At 37.1% G+C, this 12,454-nt stretch overlaps 1 protein-coding gene across 2 annotated transcripts in view; it reads right to left on the bottom strand.

Annotated features, from left to right (window-relative positions):
* The window catches only part of ENTREP1 (endosomal transmembrane epsin interactor 1), a 50,302-nt gene that overhangs the window by 27,529 nt on the left and 10,319 nt on the right, over positions 1-12,454 (bottom strand). The gene's annotated exons all lie outside the window — the stretch shown is intronic.

The following is a 12,454-nucleotide window of genomic DNA, read 5'->3' as shown; positions in this document are numbered from 1 at the left end:
TATTGTTACTAACTTGAATCATGAGGATTTTATGATACTTATATACAGATGGCTTGATGCAAAAGGTATTATGTTATTCAATTCAGTATTTGGAATTCACCGCAGCTCTGATTCCTTGCAATCATGCCTTCAGTCCATTCCAGATCTCAATTAAATGACCCAAAAAAGAATATTTGGGGAATCTGAGGCTATCAAGAAGAAATATCACCTTCGATTTGCCTATTCCTACTTGCCGAAAGCCCCTCATAATCCCTATCACATAATATCATTAAATAATTATGCCTATCACAGCTTGGTATTGTTGAATGTCTTTCTTGATACAAGATTTCATTCTCTAAATAGGCTGACCTTTCCCTACTGCCTAACGACTTTTATTTTGCTTCTTACTTCCCTACTGCTCCAAGTTCAAGATGCAATGGAAACTCAACTACACATGTTTAAATAAATAAATAGTTCCAATAACTGTATGAAAATAGAGTAGCTTCAAACTGAATAGATTTTAAATGGTGAATTGAACATAAGCATTTTGTTCTACTTATTCCTGAAAACCTACTAAAATGCAGAAATCCATAAAGACAGAGAGAATGGGAAAACAGCAACAAAATTTTAGGAGCTAGAAAGCTGACGGGCAAGTGTGAATTGACTCAGTGGTCCTGAGAAAACTGAATCCTACAATAGCAATGAGGAAAGCCAAAACTCCACAGATTAACTCCTCAAAGTCTCCAAATGTTCAGAATGGGTGGCCGCAGATAAATCTGGAAACGATAGTGAGGCTAAAAACAGGACCGATTGAAAGTCTAAGAAGTGATTAGAAAATGGTACGCCACTATGGAAAACTACTGGCAGTTTCTAATAAAGTTAAAAATATATTACTCTTAACATTTATAATTGTAATTTAGCTCGAGGAAGTATTTTAATACGAAAATGTAGAATCATGAGCAAAGATATCTGAACACAATGCAATGAACTGAAAAAAAATTGAAGACACCAAACTCAAACCTTTCTGAAGTAATTTAGCAAAATGAATGTTCTGACTGACCACCCAGCACCATAGCAACCAACAAAACATAATAAATCACAACCACTCACAAAGCCCAGACTCTTGCTGCTTTGAACCTGTTTCGGGAGCTCATACATGCTCTGACTTGGTTTGTCTGTGTGCCTTTAATCCTTAGATCCCAAGAGAACATACTCCCAGGCTTCACTCCCGTGACACCCTCTAAACCTCTCCCAGAAATTTGGCAGATGTGTTACTGACGTCCAGGCTGGTTCTCCTTGTCAACAAGCCAAACACAGGCCCATTGCTGTGAACAGAACCAGCTGTCTCTCTTTCCTCTCAAAGATGTTTAAGTGTCAGATTTACTCGTGTTATGGCTGTCCCCAGGTTTTCTTTATTTTATAGTGTTTAAAATATAATAACATTTATTTCCAATTCCTTTTTCAACAGGAGTGAAAAGATTCTTCCTCTCTTCACCAGAGTAAGTCACAATTTTTCCTCAGTTTGGAAAGAGCTTCAAGATGAGTAACTGAGAATTACTAATTCCTGATGAAAATATACAAATCTCAGAAGTGCTTTCAAGGCCCTTGCTTGTGAAAAAGAAATATGACCCTGCCAGGGGTCCTTTCCCCCATTCTCTTACAGATCCTCAGTCTCCCAGGGCTCCCTTTCAACACATTCGCTCCTCATTTCTCAAGAAAGTGACTTTTCTCATGACCCAAGCAATCAGGCATAATAATAAAAAAAAGGGGGGGGGGCGGGGGGATGCCCTCAGGATGTGTCTGGCTCCATAATTCCCCCATATAACTTAGACAGCTCTGCTACGTCTAAATTAACATGTTCTCACTAGAATGTGGCTACTACGAGGAGGGAAACATTCTAATGTGAATCTCAAAAGAAATAATCAGAGGATGACATGACACATGAGATTTGCTATTCAAACAAGGTGAAAGGGTCAGAAATGTGGTCTGCTATGCTCCTTGGGAATAAGGTGGCAAAAGTAAATTTGGATTTGAAGAAAGGCAGCAGAAAGTTAGTTTTAAATGAAATTGCAGATCTATGATTCTTGAGACTTCACTTTTCCTTACTCCATTATTCTTTTCTCCTTTCCTTTGTACTTCTCTAATTTGTGATCTTTTCTTGCTTCTGGCCTCTTCTCCACTGCTGTTAGATTCTCAAGGTTCAGCAAGTTAGAGTCAGATATCATGACTCCCCAGTAATGAAGATCACAGCTCTTGAGAAGAATCTGCTACTCAAAGAGAAGTCTCCAAAGATGGCCACCATCAAGTCCTTCCCTCTCTGTACTCACAGGCTGTTCCTCATATCAAGAGGTAAAGTCCACATACAATGGAATATTATCCAGCCTTAAAAGGAAGTACTGACACATACTATATCAGAAATGAACACTGGAAACATTATGCAAATTAAAATTAGCTAGTTATAAGAGGATGAATATTGTATGATTATACTTATATGAGGTTAATTTCATAGAGAGACAAAGTACAATGGTGTTTAATGGGGGGGTGAGGATGGAGAGTTACTGTTAAATGGGTATAGATTTTTGTTTGGGATGATTAAAAAGTTCTGGAAATAGATAATGGTGATGACTGTACAGTGTTATGAACATACTTAATGTCACTGAATTGTACACTTTAAAATGGTAAAAATAATAAATTCTACATGTATATTTTACCACAACTTTCAGAAATCACAAACAAAAAAGAAAAGAAAGAAAGGAAAAGAGATGGAGTCCAATTCCTAATTTCTCTCCTCTTGATTTTAAGCTGGCTTCAGGAACTTATTTGACCAACAGAATGTGGCAGAAGTGACATTCTGGGGCATATAAGTTGAGGTTACAAGAAGCCTGGGCCACGTGGGCCTCTTGAACAGTTGTCTGAGACAATCCTTCTCAGAACCTACCCACCATGCCTGGGGGGATGTTACATGGGAAGATCACATATTCATGCTCTAGTCAACAACCCTTGCTGAGATCCCAGATATGTCTTTTATAAATATATACTGAAATCTTTAAGGATGAAATGTTGTGAGGGCTGGGATTTATTTCAAAACAACCCAAAGGCAAGGGAAAAGAGAAATGGTTAGGAGTGTAGATGAGACAAGTCTGAACATGTGTTAATGATTATTGTAGCTGGGCAATGGGGACAAGGGGTTGTAGTATTTCTCTCAGATTAGGAGTATATTGGAAATTTACCACAAAAAAAGAAGAAGAGGAAGAGGAAAAAGTAAAAAAAGGAAAAGAAAGAAAGGAATGAGAAGAAGAAGGAGAAAAGGAAGAAGAAAAGGAGGGAAGGAGATGGAGAGGGAAAGAGAGATAATGGAGAGAGAGGAGAACAAGAAGGAGCACTAATTTGACTCATCTCTTCAAAAGTCGAATCCTGAAATAAGAAAAAAAAGTAGCAGGAAGCGTATTCCAGAATATAAAAGATTAATGAGACAATAATCAAATTAAATGACTAAACACTGATTAGGTCTTGGATTAAAATAAAGAACTAGGTTACACAGGTGTATTCACTTTTCGATAATGTATTAAACTGTACACTTAGAAATATCCACAAACATATAGAAATATCCACAAACCATATTTTAGTTGAAAAGCTTTTTGATTAAGCAAAAGTTATACAACATTTTGGAGTGATTGGGGAAAATTAAATATGAGCTGAATATTAGATGACATTAAGAAATTACTGGTCATTTTCTTAGTGATGATAATGTTATTATGGGTAGGTAGAAGAATGTCTTATTTTTAGGAGATTCCTCCTAAAGCATATAAAGTTAAAGTATCATGAAGTCTTTGAAATAGTTCAATATATCATATCTTATTTATGTATAGACGTAGCAAATATAGCAAAACATTAACAGCTACTGAATCCAAGTGGGAGGTACACAAGAATTTGTTGTATTATTTACTCAACTTTTCCATAAGTTTGAGAATTTCCATAATAAAACACTGAAAAAATACTGGAGATTTTTGAAGGCGCAAAAGTAACAAGGAATAGAAGCATTTGTCTACCAGCTAATCCTAGTGGACTTCTTTCTAAAATAGCGGGATAATCTGTGGGGGGTGCAAGCTTCCTTGTCGCAAAGTCAAGTCTTCTTTTTGGCAGAGTGGGGTCATCTGTCTGCCTCTTCTGAGCACACCCTAACATAAAGCCTATCCATCACTAAGGCCCACTCACCTGCACAGAGCTCCCAGCTTTCACAAACAAGGATGCTGTGGAAACAGTCCCACACAAGCAATGCAGTGATTAAGCACATGGACTCTAGAAACAGACCATCTGAAATTGCACCCTAACTTTGCCACTTCTAGCTAGTGGCCTTGGGCAAATTACTTAGCCTCTCTGTGTCTCAGTTTCCTCAGAATGAGGATACTAATATCTCATAGGATTAGTGGGTTAATACATGCATCTTAGTTAAGTGTTTATTATTATTATTATTATTACAAATTATTGCAAACATTACAAATATTACCAACCTAGTTCTTCAGTCATAACTAGAACGAACAATCAAGGATCAATAGACATTCAAAAACCAAACAGCACAAAAAAACAAGGACCAAGATGTCAACCAGAACCACTTGTACCCCCAGGGAAAAAAACATAGATTACTCAGAAAATGCAAAAGAAAAATTTTAAAGTATCTAATATGTATCTTCAAAAAGATAAGGGAAATTACAAATACATAAAAGAAGAACAGCTGCTATGAAAAAGGATAAATGAAAGATCAAAACAGAATTCCTGAACATTAAAATACAAAATTCTCAAAATAAATACTTCAATGGAATGACAGGAGAAAAAAAATTTTTTAATACCTAGAATAGAAAAAAAAAGACAAAGATAGAAAATGTGAGACTTTGAAAAGTTAAGAAGCAAAGAGGCTCAATTCAAGAGGTCCAATATCTCATTATTAGATGTTCTAGAAAAAAAGAGCAGAGCAAATTGAGGCAAGGAAAATAATCAAAGAAATGAAAAAAAATTTCTCACTGTCAAAGAAAGACATGTCTTCAAAATAAAAGAGATCAAATAATGGACCACAGACCTCGGTATAAGCTAAAACAATGAAACTCTTAGAAGAAAATATAGGAGTAAATCTTCACGATCTTGGTTTAGACCAGCTTTCTTTAATATGATAGTATAGCAACAAAAGAAAAATAGACTGGACTTCATCAAAATTAAAAACCATTGCGCTTCAAAAGACATCATCAAAAAAATAAAAGGATAACCCACAGAATGAGGGAAAATATTTGCAAATCATTTATCTGAAAAGGGACTTATAATAAAGACAATAATCACACTTAAAATTGGGCAAAGTATCTGAATAGATGTTTCTCCAAGGAAGACATGCAAATGCCAATAAGCACATGAAAAGATGCTCAACATCAAATTAAAAGCAGAATGAGATACCACTTCACACCCATAAAGATGGCCATAATAAAAAATACAGACAATAACACTTGTTAGCGAAGATATGGAGAAACTGAAACCTGCTTACGCTGCTGGAATATAAAATAACACAGCCACTTTGGAAAACGATTCCTCAAAATGTTAAACTCAGTTACCATATGACTCGGCAATTCTACTCTAAGCATACAGCCAAGAAAAATGAAAACATATCCACAAAAAAATCTTATACGCTAATGTTCGTAGCAGCATTACTTATAGTAGCCCAAAAGTAGAAACGTTCATCAGCTGATGGACAGATAAATAAAATGTGGCATATCCATCAGTGGAATATTATTCAACAATCAAAAGGGGGAAAAGTACTGTTACATACTACAATATGGATAACCCTTTAAAATATGGTGCTAAAAATTATGCTAAATGAAAGAAGCAGTTACTTAGGATCACATATTATATTTTTATGAACTACCCAGAATAGGCAAATGTATAGAGACAGAGAGTGTATTAGAGGTTTCCTGGGGCTGGAAGTATTGGAAGGAAATCAGGAATGATTTCCAGTGGGTACACGGTTTCCTTTGGGAGTGACAAAATTGTTCTACAATAGATCGTGGTGACGTTTGCGGATGTCTGTGAACATGCTAACAACCATTGAACTGTACACTTTAAATAGATGAATGTTATGGTATGTCGATTTTATCTCAATAAAGCTGTTAAAAAAATAAGCAGCTAGATGATCTCTGAGATTAGGTATTTTTTTTGTCAGTAAGAAAAAGAGAAGAGTTATTTAGAAACTCTAGGAAAAATATAAATCTAGTTATCAGAGTAATGGTCCAAAGCTGAAGCAAATTAAAATGTGACATATTACTGAACAAATGATAGAGAATAAGAAAAATAATAGATTTGACTTGGCTGCTCAAAATTGCCCTCCTTCGAGTGACACATAGTTACAGTTCCTTCTCTCTAAAGCTGACCGTTCTTCTGGATTCTACAGTAAATAATCTAGCTGATCCCTTGAACAAGCAGGACTCATGAGGGTCAACAGAAAACCACTTTGTTCTATTCCTCAATGTTAATCAAGCCCACTTCATAGGGCTCATTTTTCCTGACCCCTTGGATGAAATTTGGGACTACACCTATGACTTCTCTGGTCAATGTCAGATACAAAAATCCTCCAGTCACTTCAAGTCACCCAAGTCTCATTTCAGTAATTAAAATATCCATACCTGTGTCCCAGCCAAAACTGGGAACTTCATTTAAATTTCAGCTTCCTTTATCAGGCTGATTACTGTAGAGAGCAAGCAAGCCTGCAGTGAGAAAGGCAAAGGAGTGATGCAACCTTCTCAATTTCTCTACTTTTTGTGTCCACTTTTCCTGAGCCTGTAGCCACAGCTCTGTCATTTAGGAGAGGAGGGAGTGAGGGAGAGGCTAGGGCATGACGGTAAATACGGTAAGGGGCAGCGAAGTTCGGCCTCAGCAAATGTTCACAGAGGACTCTCCCCCGAATGGGGCCTCCACTGGCTCCTCCGAGATACTTATTGTTGAGTCTGCATTTCCCTTGACTTGGGCATCCAGCAGTGCAGGCCGTGGTCTCCTCACTCCTCTAAGGGGCTCTCCAGGGCAGGATCTAAGCTCACCCAGGTCTGCTTTCTCTTGCAGGGCCCATATGGTCAGCAGGAAGTTTGCATCTCGGGCTTGGTCTGTGAAAGCACTTATTTCTCAACTTCAGTCTTTAACTCTGAGGCCACAGGGCACTTCAACCAGCCTTTAAATTCCCCCAGGCATATGCCTGACACCAGTTCAGTCAAACACCACGGGCGGGGTCCATATCAGGTTCTCCAAATACTTATCTTTAAGCACCTCTCCCCTCCCTGTAGGGAGGTGGAATTCAAAATGCCACAGGGACTTAGTAACTTTCTTGAAAACATTTGTCTCTTTAATTCCAAATCTTTTTATAGACTGGGGACAGAGATTAGCTAAAGGTTGCAAAACTGGTTTTCACCCAGGAGCTCTGTAAGTCCTGCTTAGTCTAACACACACTGAAACGTGGGAGCTGTTGTCATCTGCTGTTTTGCAGCCTCAGGTAAATCTGGAAATAGAGAAACCAATTCTAACATCTTAGTACAATCACATTCACATAAATGCTTTTATTGATTTCCACTATTTTAGAAGCAATTTATAGACAAAGTTTGAATGGCATAATATAGTTAAAGAGCAAAATGTAAATACTGAAACACTGACAATATAAAAAATTGGGAGGTGGAAGGGAGAAAGACACAAAGTTAAGTCAAAAGATATTATCCAAAGTTGATGGATTAAGAAGTAGAAGTTTATAATATTATTTCAAATTATAAAGCTATCAATAGGAGAAATAAAAATAATTTCAAAAATAAGAGGGGAGGATAGGTAGGGGAGCATCAGTGTAACAAATCCCTCACTTCAGCAAGATGGAGACAGCCACGAGGAGCATCAAAACTAGAAACGAGTTTAAAATGATTAATTTGGAGAGTGCAGTCAGGTTTGGATGCTGGAAGAAATGAACAAAGGTCTAATTATTATTTTTAATAAAAGTAAGAAGAGCCAATGAGCTCCCCTTTTTTAAATATAAAAAGATCTTTTTCCTCTTAAAAGGCATTTAGTAAATTATAAAATGTCACAATATTACAGTGACGTGTTTGAGATATATGACATATAGTGTGTGTGTGTATATATATATGCCATGTAGGTTTGAGATATATGTCCATTGTATGTGTGTATATACATCATATGTAAATATATTTTATAGATATAGACATAAAATAAATGGGTAACAGTCTCAGAGAGGTGATTTATTTATTGTGCCTCAAATTTTACAACTAATTAAGGGACTCCAATCATATCCAGGTGTGGCTCAAATCTACACTCTTTCCCCTCTATCGACATGCAGGAATTTGCTAATACACACTATCCGTTTATAAATTATTCTTTTTCTCTTCCTTAAAAAGCTCTATGAGGTGACCTTTTGGTATTCTCATTGAGAAATTACAACTAGTAAGACCCAATCCCACCACCATCCAGCCCAGACACCCACCCTCATCCCCATCTTCTTCCACCAACACTTTCCAAGTACTCACCACCACTAATCAATCCAACTTGAGCACTCACTGGATTTCTTGTTCTTCAAGTGAGTTACCATAAATGATCAAATGTTTAAAGTGAATCTTTTTTATTTTTGAAGTCGTTTGTTAAAAATTGTCATAAAAGTAACATTTATGGAGGAAAAAAAATCACAGTCCTACAGCAGTTCTTATGTTGTGAACAACAGAAACCAAGTTGGGCTATTTAATCAGAAAAGGAATTTCTTGCAAGGCTATCAGATAGCTCGCAGAATCCACAGGGACCAGGCTCAGAAATCCAGGAAGGAGCCAAGGTAAGCTGGGTACTGGGACCTCTACCAAGGTCATGCCACTGGAGAAACAGGTGCCTGATTACCAGCCTTGGACACTGGTTGCCTCTTTATCCTAATGAATTCTAAGTTGTCCGGCTACTTTGCATCAATGGCTCCAGCCTGAGTCCTGGGCTGGAAGGTCAGTGGGTGGAGGTCACAGGTTCCCCCGCAGCTGGCATTCAGAAGTGCAAGCGTCTGGCCTCAGAAGCTTCCACAGCTGGAGGTGGGGCTCTGCCTCTCACCAAGACTGACAGAAAGGCAGATAAACCAACCCCCAAAAGAGTTTGAATACTGCAGGTACTGGTAGCCAAACCCAAACAAGAAACTAGAATAGCTTCCTCTTCACAAAATTCGACCTATGTACTCTCCAGATATAAAGTGGAAAAGCAAAGTCTCCCTCCTTCCCATTCCCACTGCGCTCAATGGAAGTGCCTACTGTAAACAGTTTTCTGTATATCTTTTCAGAAATTTTCTATGTAACTAGCAATATGTATGTATGATCCCCCAGGTTTTTAACACACACACACACACACACACAGGTGCCATACATATTATTCTGCAACTTTTCACATGACAATGCATCTATTTTAAGATGCTCTCTCATTTAAAATCTTCTCCCCTCTTGCTCCAAATCATTCATGGTTCATGCAGTTTTCTCGTAGTCACATTCAGAACTTGATCACTATAGCCTGTTGGGCCCAGATAGCCTGAATGCAGGACTGATCAGAGGGCTCCCTTCAGCAACCTGGATACTCACATATTACTATAGTGTATCTGTAATGAACTTCAAAATACTTCAACACAGATGGCGTGACATTATGTACATACTGGCTCGCCCAAGCTACAACCTCAGGACAATCAAGAATTCACAACATCCCAGCAACTTTGCTAAATTGGCATAGTGACAACTCAAAATGAAAACATCCTGCCTCTCAAAAGGTCCTGAAAAGACTAACCAGTCCCCTCCCAACCTCCACCACCAAAATGCTCCCTAACCACTCTGAAGTTAAAAAGGGAAGACTACAAATTTCTAGAGAATAAAAACAAGTAAGAGAAATTTAAGACAAAAATAAAAGAGAAACCATAAGAACTCACTCAGGACCTAGATTTCTTATTAAGCACAATGGCCATGGGGATATAGGGTGAAGCAGACAGACAAAAACCCCATCCTCACAGAACTATCTACTGGGGTAGACACACAGGCTAACTACAGGCTGTGAAACCAATATTCAGTGCTGGCGCATGGTGAGGGGTAGGGATGAGGGACCACTGTAATCAGGGTGGTCAGGGAAGGCCTCTCTCAGGAGGTGACTGCTAAGCTGGCTCAGAGGAGAAGGAGCCAGCCAAGCAGACAACTAGAGAAAGAAGGTCCGAGTTTGTGTAAGACAGCCTGGCTGTGTCAGTGCCAAAAGGTACTCCTGTGGGCAGAGTATGGGACATGAAGGGGATAAGGGCCGGAACTCTGCCCAGCCAAGCCTGGCTCTACAAGAACACAGATCCACAGGGCTCCACTGGCTTCTCTCATGGAGCATGACCTCCCACCAAAAATCATCCATTGGTACATTCCCTAAACTCAGGAATGGGAGGGGGCAGGTAGGCAAAAAAAAAAGGTAAAGAATCCAGTAAGTAGCGGGAGGGATGGTGGTAGAGCCAGCCCTTGGTGTCATGAGATTATCCCCTTTGTTCAGAAAAGAAAACTAGACTCAGAAAAGTTAAATGGTTTGCACAAGGTTATACAGCCTTTGGAGAATGAGCTAAGAGTCAAATTAGTAGTGTCTGAGTACCCTGTCCAGTTTATTTCATTATATCACATGATTTTTTCATTTTTTAAAACATCAAAAAAGCATTTGGCACAGGTTGGAATGGTATACTACTAAGATTCACATAAACTGAGGATTTTTCATTTATGATATTGACTAAGGCTCAAATGATCTATTGATGTACTCGGAAAGTTTTCTCCCATACAATTCTCATCAATTAATTTATCTTCTTTATAAATTGATGTAAATTAACATTTCAAAATAATCTCTGTCACCTTTTGCAGCAGTCAAAATACAGAAGCTCAAATACCCAACAGGTAATACAGAAATATGAAAGAAAGCTTCTTGGCAATTTTAAGTGACAGGTAGTGTAGGCTCCTCATACGTGAAAAATTATTTACTGATATGAACTTAATTAAATTAATATTAAACAGAAAAAGCAGAGCGTAACATAGGATGTACAAACTGGTTACAACTTTGTGACCAAGAACATATACTTACCAACAAAAATGAGAGAGAAGTTTAAAAGAATATAATAAAGATACATTTTTATTAAGGTCACTTTCATTTAAAGTTGCTTGAGCTCATATAATAAATTTATAAGGCACCTTTCCAAAAGAAAACAATGTTTAAGAAATTAATGTCTTAAAAGGAGAGCTTTTTAAATATCTACCTACAAAATGAGTTCATAGTCACTTCACCATTTGGAATTTAAAAAGTACAAAAAGTATTAGAGATTTTCTGATTTTAATTTAATTTAAATACCTCGGGTTTGTATTACTGAGCATTTCAATATCAACCCAATGGAAAAAGATGACTCCTATAACCAAATATTAGTATAAACATTGAAGACCATCCAAAATTCTTCTGCAGAGACTGTAAACCTAGAGACTTGTTGCAAAACAACCTCAGCCACTGGTAACACATGCCATAAAAGTCAACCAAAGTCTCATTTTTTCATATCTTGCTAACATTTTAAAATACTGCATCAGTAATTTGTTCCTTCCAGAAATATTAGCATAGTTTCACTAAATGCAATAATCAATGGACTGGTAAAATGTTGCCTAAATTGTCTTGTGGGCCTGAAAACTCTTTAGTTTTTCAAGACCATCTACACAGTATTAGGATCAATTTTTCTGACTACGCTACAATGTGCTTCTCCTTGTATTTAAGAATTTAACTAGTTTTATATTCATTACCCATCACCTAGCAAATAGTGGTCTGTTTAATATAAAGTGTTAAGTACATACACACAAATGGCAAGAAAATTATTTAACCCTATTTCAAAATGGATAGAAAAGTTAAAAAAAAAGTCCTATAGGAAAAAATTTTTAAGTTCACTTTAAATTGAATTTCCTACATTCTCTATTTATTCTCAAAATTTAGCAACTTCATTGGTTATCATTTTTTATAGTATTCCTTGAATGTGAAGGACATAGCAAATAAAAACAAAGGAAGGACATTGGGAATGTATAAAATGCCACTGAATTGTATACTTTTAAACAGTTAATTTTATGTTGTGAATTTAACTCAATAATGAAAAAAATAGTCACCAACTATGTCTATATCACCATAATACAGTATCTGTGTGAAAGAGAATATAGAAAGCTTAAGCAATGAAATTCTGAGGTTGTTCGACCAAAGCATTATGACAATACAAAAATTATGTACTCATGATTAATATGAGATTTGCTTCAAAAGGATATGGAGGAAAAAAGAATATAGAGGGTAGGCGGAATATAGAGGGTGGGGTCCAGCTGAACAAGACTGGCCATTAGTTAACACATAATCATTGAAGGCAGGTGATTGGTACAGGGAGTGCATTATATTATTCTCTCCACTTTGCATATTCTTT

The sequence above is a fragment of the Pteropus medius genome, unplaced genomic scaffold (assembly GCF_902729225.1).
Source record: "Pteropus medius unplaced genomic scaffold, Ma_sr-lr_union100, whole genome shotgun sequence".
Classification (NCBI taxonomy): Eukaryota; Metazoa; Chordata; class Mammalia; order Chiroptera; family Pteropodidae; genus Pteropus; species Pteropus medius.
The sequence above is the reverse complement of the archived record's forward strand: the minus strand, read 5'-3'. Positions and strand labels throughout refer to the sequence as shown.